Consider the following 12,930-nt stretch of genomic DNA (forward strand, 5'->3'; position numbering starts at 1 on the left):
CACCTAAGTTAATTTTGCTTAGTGCATCATGACCAACATGATGCAGCTCTAGAGTTTAATCATCAGCCCTCAGGGAGGATGAGTGTGATTCAGCTGCAGCAGGTATCCCTTCGGGCTAATAATCTTTACAAACTTGCACTGCCCAATGTATCCTCTGCTCTCTGCCTCTCAGAGAGACACCCAGTTCACCCAGCATCTGCCCAATAGTGTGTGTGAATGAAAGTTTCAGGTACAGCAGGGAAGTTTCCCTTGCTACACCAAATTAGGGGCAAACTCTTCATTTGACCTTCTTGCTGTTTCTCACTCCATTAGGACTCTGTCTTCTGCAACATTAAAACCTCTGGCAAAAACTTACCAGCAACAGCTGGGCTGTTTGAGGTGTTTGTTTTGTTGTTGTTGTTGTTGTTTGTTTTGTTTTGTGGTTGACACAGAAAACATGAGGGCAGCGTCATGCTGGAGGATTTGTGATAGGAAATCTCTGTCAAGGAAATGTGAAGGAGGTAGACATTTTCTGACTGTGCACACCTTGGGGTCCCGTAGTGTCCCATCCTGTTCTTGTAGGAGAGCTTGCTTTCTTCTGCTCCATGGACAGTTTGCCACTCCAGTGGAGCAGGGCTGCCACATGAGCTCAGCACTGGAGAAGCAGGGACAGTCTCTGGGAGCTGGGTCTGGCTCGCTGCTGGGTGTGGAAGACACTGGGTGCTTTGGGCTGGGCACTTGTGATGGTGAGGAGGGAGCAGGAGAAAGAGCTGTGAACCAGAGGGGCTATTCTTGAGTAGCCTGACTCTGAACTAGACAGAGCTTTTTGGGAAGACGGCCTTCTTTCTTGTGTGTGGGACACCAGATTAGTAAGAGCATGGAAGTCTGTGCAGGCATATATCACCTGGATTTTAGGTATCCACATGTATTTAGTGCCCACTGCTGGTACTGTGCTCTGACCAATTTTGCCAATGTGAGAATTTTATCTGAAACGCTGAATGGTGGCAAGTGTAGTCTGAGGTTCTCCAAGGCAGGGTTCAGATCATGCCTAAGTCTTCAGGCTTTGCTAGAACTACAGAGTTTGTGTGCCTCTGATTTGAGTGGCATGGCATCAAATAATGCAGTGTTTGAGCCAGAAAGGGTCTATTTTTCTGGCAAGCGGAGAACTCACGCTTCCAAATTGCCGGAGTGTTTTTGCCAGTCTGAAAGAGTACCGCCTTCATCCATACCTGACATTACTAGTCAAAAGTTTCCTGTGTGGGCAAGAACTGAGCATTCTTCTATCTTATGTAATTAAAATCCCACTCCTTCCAGGATGAGTGCATGCGGCAGGGTAATTCATATGTGTAGCTAATCCATGCACGGTGTTTGCAGGTACAGTATCGAATGAGGAGAATTAAATACAGCAAAAGACATCACTGTACACTTGACTCACAATGAAACAAAGTCATGCTGGTGAAGTTGCATTTATAAACCATATCTGCTCTGTTATTTAAGGATAGTTTCTGTTTTGGGGGAGCTTAGAATATGAACCAGCTCTTTAGAAGAGAAAGAGCAGAAAGATTGGTTAATGTAAAATATAGCAAGGGAGTAGTTTTACATTTCATGTAGCTGTCTTCTATTCTCTCTGCTCAAGCTTATTAGTGCTTGAATTAATGACTAGGCTACACACATTGTTTAACAATGTGCACAGGGGATGATATGAGGGCCTCCTGACTTTGGTGGAACCACAGTTTCTCCTTTTCACTGATACAGTTTTGCAGTGGGAAATTAGGCACCTGGTGATCAGTTGGTATGCTTAGGATGTGCAGTTTAAGATGTAGTGAAGCCATTTGGGGTTTTAGTTACCTTCTTTCTTAGAAGTAACTGTCAGGAGTTGTCGTCTTCTCTGCTGCATTCTGCTCTGCCACTAGTATATCTCTGCTTGTGGGCTTTCTCCCATATGAAAAATACCAGCTTACAAATGGTCATCAATTTTAAGATCCGTGCACTAGCACAGGAGTCCTTATCAGATATTAAGGTTTTTGTTTAGTGCTGTGTTGCTGATTGTAGCTTCTCTAGGTTTAATTTGCTTATATCGGTCCACATATTTCATATATCCCTTTAGTCTTGGGCCAAGAAGCATTGTTTTATTGGTAATTTAACACCAGGTGAAGAACCAGCTTTATCATTTGAAAAATAGTTGTATGGAAATATGTTTCTTTCCTATACTCTCTCATAACTAAACTGTAAACTCCAGAATTCCTGTTAAAGAAGATACCTAATTAGAGCATTATAGGGAAAAAATAAATAAAAATATTCACATTTTCCAATGCCCAGGTGAAATCTGGACTTGGTAACAAAAGCTTGGGGAGACCCACGTTGCTATGGTTTCTTTGTCACTAAAATTATATAAAAGAACATTTTCCCCTTCACTTCAAATTGTCTTGAACAAATTGATTCTATCTGGCTTGCGTAAAGTCCAGAGTGATCATATCTTCCTTCAACAGGGCACTCCAGGCCATGATAAATACAGGGGGTGGAAAACTGAGGAGAGAGTATTACGAATTGACAGAAGCTTGCAGCTTTTCTCCAAGTGATTTCACTGATGTGCTATGCCAACTGAGTTTGCAGACAGGCCCAACAAAGCCGCCAGCAGGGCTTCCTAGGGCACCGCCAGTGTACTCAGAATACATCCAGCCTGGGCAGAGAAACCCCATGCAGGGAAGCCGAGGTTGTGAAGCAATGCCTCCAGAGGCGCTGCTCCTGTGAGCACTCAAGGTGCTGCTATGGCAGACCTGGGGAGCTTGGGACTGAGCCCACCATGTCTCAGCCCCTGAGCCTTCTGCCAGACGAAGCTCATTGTTGGACCCTGTAAGATGGTGCCGGTGAAGTGAGAGGAAAGACTCAGTGCAGGGAAAACCCCTCTGTGGGAGAGCTGTGTGTTGGTAAGCAAGGTGGTGCACCCATGCATCAGCTGCCAAACCCCTTTGTCAAGTGTTTGCAGATATCATGGGGAATGTAAGTTTTCAGGTAGGTTCTGCTTGGTGCAGACTTTGAGGGAGAGGCTGCTGGGCTTGAGAGGACCGGGTATGAGAGGGCATAAGGCATTCCTGAGAGGAACACTTTGATGGCTGCAAAGACTGGCAATGCTGCCAGAGCATCAGACTCTGTGGCTATGGGTTATGCCAACCACTCTCTGCTTCAGCAACAATGGTAGGAGGAACAAGGGTCTGCAGACAGGTGGTGCAGAAAGACAAATTTGGTGGGGGGGAAGAAGGATGAGTAGCAAAGATGGGTCCAAATCATCATTTCAGTGAGGCGACCTGTTCTGAACACACCTGTTTGCAGAGCCCAGAGAAGGGAGAGTATGATCTTTGACATCGAAAGTACCTCCTGATTAGAAATTTAGTTTAGACTTGGGCAAAATGCTAGAGTTTTGAGACAACATGGCAGAATAAAAAGCACAAAGTTCAAATGAAAGGAGTGTGATGAGCATCACCTTTGACTTCATTCTGGTCACAGGCTTTGTTAATGCAGGAAGAGGTGATGACCACTCTGTGGACCGAGGTGCAGTCCAAGACTTGGTTAGAAGGATTAAGAGCTCAGCATGAGACTTGCTATGTTTAAGTAGATACTCATAAAGAGAGGTCAGGAGATGGGTCAGGATTTTAGCATGAACTGAAAACAAAAGCCCTGAAGATGGCTTGGGAGATGTGATTTGTGGTAAAAGGTGTCCAATTCTAGAGGAAAACCATGACTGTAAGGTGTGACAACTTCTTCTGTTGTTTCCAAGCCAAAATATTTATGCGTTGTTGGTATGCCTGTACATTTTTTGGGGAGGAAAGCCTCTCCACCTGTGTGCAATGCCTGAATGCTCCAAACATTCCACACAATCTTCAGAGCAATTTTGAGAATGAATCCTTTAAAAAGCATGCGAGTATGTTCATGTTTTGTGAATAAATGAGATTAGTCACCATTCAACCTTTTTTGACTTAACACTACAAGTACTACTTGACTGTAGCCATGGGAATGCAAATAAAATTGTGAGGACATACCAGTACAGTTGTCCAGTAAATATTGCATGTGTATAGAAAGACATTCCCTGTGTGAAATACATGCAGAAACTTCTGAACTTTGTGCAAATATTGATAGCTGGGGAAGGCTGAAAAAAATTTTTATCTTGGGTATAGAAATGCCAAGATCTGCTAAGCTATGCAAGGATTTTAAAACATTAATCTCTGGCAAAGCTTGTGAGCTGACACTCAAATCTGAGTTTGTCTATTTGCAATCGTGGGCTTCTCTTCTTGGATTTCTGGAAATGCAAGAACTGTTAAAAAAAAAGTTGGGTGAAACAGTTTGAAGCTGCTTTCCCCCCTCCCCCCCCCCCCCAAAAAAAAAAAAGTCCTACGTGGTTGATTTTTCAGAAGACTTCAGCACTCACTATTCAGGGCAGCTCACTTTCATCTTCTCCACAGGATCAATGGGTATTCAAGGAAGTGTTTTGGGTGCTCGGTTCATGAAGTTCTAGCCACAAAAAAAAAAAAAAAAAAAAAAAAAACACGGAGGAGCTGCTGAGCATCTTTTGACAGCAGCTTCTACTTTAGGCAGCTAAGTGGCAATTTGTGACTCTGAAAATAAGGAGAGCTAAGTGCTAAACTGTGTAAAACTTTCTTCCAAGCATCGCCCCCCTCATCATCATCTTTTCATCTGTCCCTAAGCATCCACTAGTCCTTTTGAGGCAGGTACTTCTAACCAAGAGCAAAACAGCGAAGAACAATCACGTCACGGAGTGTCAGAAGCTCTGGAAATGCTATGAATTGTTACCAAATCAGTGTTTTGTTAACATTCCAAAAGTAACAAGAGTGAATGTGCCTTTAACAGTACTGATAGTTTATCATGTTCCGTTATGATACAAGAAAACAAACCAAGTGTCAATATTTTGTGTGAGTCACTCTAGCTGTACAAAGGACTGCTTGAATCTGCTCGAAGCCTTTCTGTTAACCCTCAGTTGCTCCCATGAACACACTGAGGGCAACTCCTAGGGGCAGATCTTGTGAAAAATTAGAGGCGAAGGGACGCGAACTTGAAGAGTTATAGGGTGCCAGTGTCAGGGCTGCGGGCAGGACGACCGGGAGAGGAGAAATCTCGGTGCTTTCTCAGGGCTTTCTCGTGATGCTCGCGGTGGCGTCTGGCAGAAGTGCTGCTTTAAAAATAGTGACAATAATAAAAATAATGAAAATAATAAAAATAATAACCAAAGTAATAAAGGGGAGGGGTAAAGGGGGGAGTTCCCGCTGGCGGCCTGTCGGGCAAGGGGGATAAGGGGGGTCTCAGGACGGGATGCGCCGCGGTGCTGCTGCCGCCGGCGGCCGCGAGAGGGTGCGGCGGGAGCGCGCATCCACCCGCGACCCCGCGCGGGCACGGGGAGGGGGCGCCCCCCGGACCCCGCCGCGACCCCCGGGTCCGTGCGGGGACGGCTTCCAGCGGGTCGGTCCTGCACGGGGTTCGGCGGCATGGAGCGAGGGGATGGAGCGAGGATGGCAGCTCGGGGGGCGAGGGGCAGGGTCGGGGGCTTTTCCCTTTTTCCCCCCTCCTTCTCTGCCTCCTTCTTTCCCTTTCTCCCTCCCTCATTTTCCTTTCTATTTTCTTCGCCCTTTGTATCCATTCCTTCCTCCTGTCCTTCCTATCTGGTCAGTTTCTGTTTAAGGAAAAAAAAAAAAAAAAGAATAAAAAAGAAAAAAAAAAAACATAAAAGGAAAGTAAAGCAAGATATTTCATAATGGACAGATAAGGACCTTTAACACAAACCACTTGTAGGATTTTTGTTTGTGCACGCAATACTACTCATGTGTGTTTTTGCATTTCTGCTTGTGTAATTTTTTGGGGAGCATTGGGTTTGGGGAGAAATTGGCCAGGTTTGTTCACTGTGGGCCATTTGACTCCTAGCTCTGACAGGGAATCCATGGGCTCCATGAGCCAGGGATGAAGAGAGAGGGATATTAGTCTAGCTGTGACAGTTCGTTTGGGAACCTTTCCTCATTCCCTCTGTGCATCTGTTTCTCCGGTTTTATGAGCTGATGGTACTTCCACCTCTGTAAGCAGGGGGAATCCAGGTCAGTCAGCTTGGGCTTGGCATTCAGCACTTGGACTCAGGTTGGGCCTTGCTCAGTGGCTTTCTCCTGCATTAACAGCTTTCATTTCACCCCTGAGTCAACCACATGCCATGTCCTATGGCTAATGGTTAATCCCTTTGAAGACAGTTACAGAAGCATGAATGCATACTTGAGATGACTAAACAGAGTCCTGGTAACATCCACTTGCAGAGGTGATTGATAGAGGTTGTTCCCACTGCAGTCTGTGCCAGAAGAGTTAAAATTTAAATCCAGTGTTGGGAGATTATGTGTGTGTGCATGTCTCTGTGTGTGTGATGTTTTAGCAGGATCGTTGGCTTCCACAGTGACAGACTCTTTAGTTTTCCTTTGGGGAAGTCCACTGGACTCTGAAAGTAGAAAAAAAATGGGGGGGGGGGGGAAAGGGGGAGGGCTATTCTGTCAATGCTATATTGCACCTAAATTTTAAACAGGACTGAAAATTACTCGGAGTTTTTGTTTGATATTTGAAATGGACAGCAATAAATGAAACAGAACCAGTTATTCTGTGAATAATTCTTTGCATTTATCCTTGAATTGTGCCAAATAAACTGGTGTTGTTTGTGTCACCATACTGCTTTGAGGTTTAGCTGAAGTCTGTGTCCCTCAAACTCTCCTCTGTGAAACAAGTTCAGTCTAAAAGCATGCTCCTATCGCCTAGGAGCCTACAGTCTACAAGTCCAAGGTTACACCAGATCAGAGTCTGGTCCCAAAACAGAACAACTCTGACTCTAACCTCTTTCTGCAAACCACCCAGTTTCCAGATGTATGGCCGTCTTATGTCTTCTAGACACAAGAAAGTAACATACAGATAACATGAGCCTATCTCATGTCCTGGATTTTGGCATGTGAAAAGATTCTGTTCCATCTGTGCAAATGGGTTTCCCAGAAGGCACAGTCTATTGCAGCAAGGACAAAAATATGGGCACTCTTTAGTTAGCATTCATACTGATTTCCACTGGTCACATGGAACCATATTTCAGTGGGAGAAATATGAGCTGTAAAAACAGGCACACTACGGTTGCCAGTGGTTCCTTCTTGTTTCTGCCCTCTGCTGTTCTTCCGTAGTGAACCATACCAGCTTTACAGTAGCGTCCTGATTATCTCGGGAGAAATCATTTTTGGAGAAGGTACCTAATGTGAAAACACATAAGCTTCTAGTTCATCCTGTTCTTGGAAAGAGCAGACTAGAAATGCAGAGGTGTAAAGCACACTCCAGAAAGTGTATTTTCTGTGGGAGCTCTAGAGAATGAATGAAGCTGCCAGCACACCAGTGAAACAAGGTAAAAGGCACTGGGGAAAAAAAAAAAAAAAAAAAAAAAAGTGAAGGCAATTCTGCAATGGAACTACTTGTATGGGCATGTGGAAGATTTTCTGTCACTCACAGCATCTGAGGCATGGATTAGTATTTTTTATGAAACGTGTGCTATAGTTCAACCAAAAGCTGTGGATGGATGCACAAATGAATGGATGATTTTTTTGTGTTTGCTAGGCTTCTAGTCTGACAAGTCATTGGCAAACTTAACTTTGTAGGTTCCAGCGGTCCCGCTCTCATCTTTTTTCTTTTTTTCTGATGATACATTTTGATTGAAGAATGTTTTTTTCCCTTAAGCATTGTGCATAGTATGTGAAAGGGTGCTTCAAATGTGTAAAAGGCTCAGTTCAAATGCTGAATGCCAAAATAAACTGTGGAGAAAAGAAATTGATTGTTAGCAGAAGTGAAATTGATGTTAGGCACAACTTTTCTTGGCTGTGTGAAGTGTCATCAAGGTCAGAAACTGGAAAACAATTTAAGTGAATTAGCTGAGAGATAAAAAAAAAAAGGATTTTTACAATTAGTTCATATAGGGTCGCTTAAGTCAGATAAATGTCCTAACGTCCTTTCAATGCTGGGTGAGGGTACCTCTCACTACACTCTATCCTCACTCTTACATTGAAAACCAGAGAGGCGTGAGGAGCCTCTCTGTAGTGTTAGGACACATCCTACCGCAAAATGGTCAGCACTCAGTCTAGTTGCAAGGTCTCTCTTGAGTGTTAAGTCAGTTCCACACATGTTGGAGCCCAGTGGTCTGAGCTACTGGTGTCCTTGCTCCCATCCCCTGCCTGCTATCTTCCCCATCCCTTTTCCAGTGCATACCTGACTGGCAGAAGCCACTGACAATAACCAGACTGCCTCCAGTCTCCAGGCACAGTGTGTGAGGGGAACCAGATCCATGAAGGCAGAGCTTGGTGTTAAGGGGATGTTGTCTTCACTGCTGTCCATAAGAAAGGTCAAGGAAAGGAGGATAGTAGCTTAATCTAAGCATTTTACACTAACGGTATGGAAATAATTGCACAGCTGCTGCCAGTGACGTTGATTGCTCTTGAGGGGAGCTCCTCAAAAGAGATTCCCAGGGCACAGAAGACAGCTGAAGATGGCTGAGTCTGAGGGTAGATTTTAAATGCTTCTCATGGTTCAGTCTAGACTTCAGTGGCTTTCCCTCAAGTCAACTTTATATGCAAGTGTCATCAAAGCTGAAGTGATGTGCTTTGTCTGGATAGCTCTCCTCCTCTCCAGGGTCTATAGGTTGGTTTGTCAGCATCTGTTTCCCCTTCATTTCCCAAAAGGTCAGTTGATGCTCCTGTGCTGCATTATGCTGAGTGCTGACTGCCATAGTGAGCGTGCCTGAAGGTAGTTCCATGGCACTGGCAAAAGGACACAAGCATGTCAGTTAGATGAAGTGACAGGAGGACATATGAAAATACTCACTGCAATCTCTTAAAATGCTTGCATAAACAAAAGTGTTCAGGAGTCTTTTCTTCTTCTGTCACATGATGTTTGGCCTCTGTTTACATATCCAAGGTGTTTCCTGGACCTAGGGATGTCAAACTGTATGATTTTTCCAGTCTCTCTCCAGAAGCAGTGCTGCTCAGTGCTTTGGCAGGGTGGCTGCTCATCCGGTGCTGTCTCCACCATGAGATGGCATAACCCAAAGGCTGCTCTGATTTATAGCACCTTTTGGGTTGAGGTGCTGCTCTCCTTCCCACTGTACCAGGAGATTTAGTCACTTTGTGCTGTCCACAGGCATCATAATAAGGATCACAAGGCTGCCCACTGTCAATGTTTCTTTCTATTTCTGAGCTGAAAAAAAAAAAAAAAAAAAAAAAAAGTTTGTTTTGGAGGGCCCTTTCATTGTGTGTTTAAGTGGCAAAGAATGTAGTGTGATGCCAGCCTACTTCAGTGTAGGCAATTCTCCCTAAATGCATCCTGAAACCTTCATGCACAGGGTAGGGCAGAATAAACATTGCTGCTGGTGATTTTTGAGCCAGATCCCCAGAGGAAGAAGAGCTTCTTATAAACATGTACTAACATAGAGAAGGAAAAGAGGGGAAAAAAATAAAAATAAAAAGCCACAAACAGGGCAAAGACTAGATGCCAGCTGTAGAAAATTCACCTGTGCAGTTGAAAGGGGGGCCTTAGGCCATAGACAGAACAATGGATTCAGACATTCCTACCCTCTTCCTTACAGGAAGCTGTGGGGTGACTGTGTCCATGTCCATGTATCTGCCTGACTTATGTCTGCACAGTTGTGTCCAGCGAGGAACGTGGCTATCCACCTTACTTGCAAGGAAGCTGACCTGTCAGGAATGCATCAAACTCCTTGAAAAACACTGGGACTGTTTTCAGGCTTCAACTTGAGGACTTGCCAGAGCAGCCAGGTAAAGTGGAGCTGGCTGGGGCTCAGTGTGAGTTGAAGATATCATGCTTGCAGTTAGGTTTTCTCTTCTCTCAGCCTATGTGGGTACCTATGGATTTTGAACTGTGAGCAGGCCCTCTCAGGTGTCCTTTGGCAAGTCCTCAAAGAGCCCAGTGGAAATGCAATTAATGACACTGCAAATTATTTAAACTGAAAATAACAAATGGACTTCTGTCCTGCAGAAACAGTATTTGGAAGAAATTGAAATGATGCACTGTGTCATGTCTGCTGGCCCAGAGATGTTAGGGGAGAGAAAGATAATTAAATTAAATTAAATATTGAATGTTTGCTGGCAGGGTTAATGTTTAACTCATCTGACCTGTGAAGTCAGGTGCTGGTACATTTCCAGGTGTTTCTGCACCTTTTTCATCTAAGCCTCTTTACCTCAGGAATGTGATAGCTTTTAACCATTCTACTCTAGTTTACTTAGCTTTTGCAAAGAGAAGGCAAAAACATTTTTTTTTCTTTCTAGAATTACTCCAGAGAAAGATTAATGCAAACATACATGCAGACTTGTGCACAAACACACTGGCCCATCACAACTGCAGGAAGAGAGGAGTTAATTTTTAAGTGTTTGAGACCTCCTAGAGTTATATTACATCCAGTGGGGAAGTGTCAAGAAACGAAAACTCTTCTTTTCTAAGCCATTTTTAACTTGTGGTTCCATAAAAACACTGAAGATCCTGGACAGACCCCCTCAGGGAGTGGTCCTGTGAAATGTGCCAACAGCTGGATGGCACAAAGTTGGAAAGCACTGCCGTCTTTAAAGAACAGAATGGGTAGCTGCTGTGAGAAAGCAGTGCATTTTCCCAAATAACCCTTTTATTTCAGCATTAGTGTTTTTGAGAGGAACAATCGCATATTCTTTTGATAGTGTTGCGAAGAAAGCTTTTCATGGAAAAGCAGGAATCTCCCCACCATGGTTCACAGCAGGGCAGTGTTGAAATGTCAAGAATAGTGAGTTCCCTTTGATTTTTTTTTTCAAAGCTGCAGTTGGTTAACAACTCCCTTGACAAATTAAAGAAATACCAGGAGGACTCAGGATAGTCTTGTTTCATGGCATGTTTCACAATGTTTCTTGCTATCAGTTTCATGGAAAAAGCCAGTCCATTTCCAATCAATGCCAAAGAACCCAAGCGTAAATATGAGCTATGAATTGCTTTGAAGTTAAGGGATAAACAACAACTTGGGGTATTAAGAACTAGAGTTTGTTTGCGAGGCTGTTTCCATTCATAAAACAAAGGCGGCTGCTGGCTCAGTAACCAGGGAGCAGATAAGATAAAAACAGTAAGACAGGATTACACTTGACAGTGTTTGCACACCATCCTGCTGACCTGGGTTAGTCCTGGCTGCAGTAACACTGCCTGGAGGTTGCTTTTTCTCTCTGGTGAAAAGCCCACTTACCTTGGTCCCCATAATTTCCCTGGCACCCAAGCCAGCCAGGGTTCCCTACCACTCCCAAGTCCCACTAGGAGGGGTGAGAAGCAGCTTGTGCCTCTTCTTCCCAACGAGCATCTCACCCATCAGGAAGGCTCCCGAGCATCTCACCCATCCCATCAATACCTCCGTTCTCTGCAGCTCTCAGACCTGGAGGACCTATCCACAGCCAAGCATACCACAGCTAGTGATTTGTCATTGCCTTTTTTCTTGTCTCTCTTCCCTGTCACCCACTATCAGCCACAACCAGAGGTGGGATACGAGGCAAGCCCAACATTTGGTCAGGATGGTTATTTTTATGGTTGCTGGAACATGCGTGAGGATGGTGTGAGGGATGGGCATGTGGGCCTGTTTGACAAGGGAAAATATTGGGTGTGGAGGATTTTTCAAGCAGGAGTGGAGGATATGCACTTGACCAGGAATGAATGTATCAGCAACTGAGGGAGTCCTTCCTTAAGCAGCTGCCCATTTCTCATGTTCTCGAGTGCTCTGGTGATTGCTGCATCTCTTTCCCCAGCACCGCCATCTACATTTGTAATAAACCCTCTTGCCTGAAGCATGCTGTATATAACGTTTCTAGGGAGGAATGTGGGGGTGGAAAGACCACATGAGGTCATAAAGTTTTTGTGGAGTTGCAATTTGATCCAAAAAGTGAATTACCAGGTGCTTCTTCAGAGAGGGATTGGGGTTTATATTTAAATACCTCATTTAGGAAGACCTTGTACTCCAGAAAAGAATCAATTCCATTTATTCTCTAAATGCACATTTGTTTTACCATAGCATAATTCCAGGATGATGTTTAAAGTAGATTGATCAGTAGATTGAATTTAACAAATTTATAGAAAAAAAAAAAAAAAGAAAAAAAAAAAAAGGACAAAGCTACGTATCATTATTCTTAACACAGTGGACTTTAACAGGCTACTAAGTAATAAAATTTTAAAAAGGCACTATGTTTCAGATGCCTTTTTCAGAAATTTGCTTCTCTCCTTTACCTTGCAGGGGAGGGAGGGAGTCGGGGTATTGTCCCTGCATGGTACCAGCACTAGATCTCAGCAGTCCAGGGCCAAGGTGGATATAGCATCAATCAATAGGCTTTAATCAAGGAGGGGTGGCGGTGGAGCTTTGATAGCACTCTGCAAATGGATATGCTGCTGCTAGAATGGCTATTACCTCTTGAGGAGGCTTCTTGTAACAGGATTTATAGGAAAGACGTTACGCTTCTGTGCATTGTTAAGTGGGGGTGCAGCTGGTCGTGACTTGGCTGGTGGATGTCTGGATTTGTTCCTGGTTATCAGGTGGATGGAGCTGATGGGAACACAGGTTGTATTTTCTTTCTGCTGTGTTTCTGAACAGCACTGCTCTCTTGCCCACTTGTTCAGGCATCCAGCAGGGAGAATCAGCTGGAGGCAGCAACGGCACTGCTCCTGCATGCATGGAAGGCAAGAGCCTGTGGTGAGTGGTCTGATTATGCAGGGACACCTGCAAAGCTCATCCAAATGGGCTTTTAAAGTGTATTCACTAAGTTGTATTCAATCACCACTAGGTTTTGTTGTTTTTTGTTTTTTTTTGTTTTTTTTTTTTCAACCTGCCTCTAAACCTACTAGAATTAACATCACTCTATTTCTGAAGGTGTGTCTACACCATAG

At 44.2% G+C, this 12,930-nt stretch overlaps 1 protein-coding gene across 14 annotated transcripts in view; it reads left to right on the forward strand.

The window, feature by feature from the left end:
- Nucleotides 1–12,930, forward strand: part of NRG1 (neuregulin 1) — a 468,454-nt gene that overhangs the window by 282,905 nt on the left and 172,619 nt on the right. The window lies entirely within an intron of this gene.

This window comes from Anas acuta, chromosome Z, assembly GCF_963932015.1.
Source record: "Anas acuta chromosome Z, bAnaAcu1.1, whole genome shotgun sequence".
NCBI classification, from domain to species: Eukaryota; Metazoa; Chordata; class Aves; order Anseriformes; family Anatidae; genus Anas; species Anas acuta.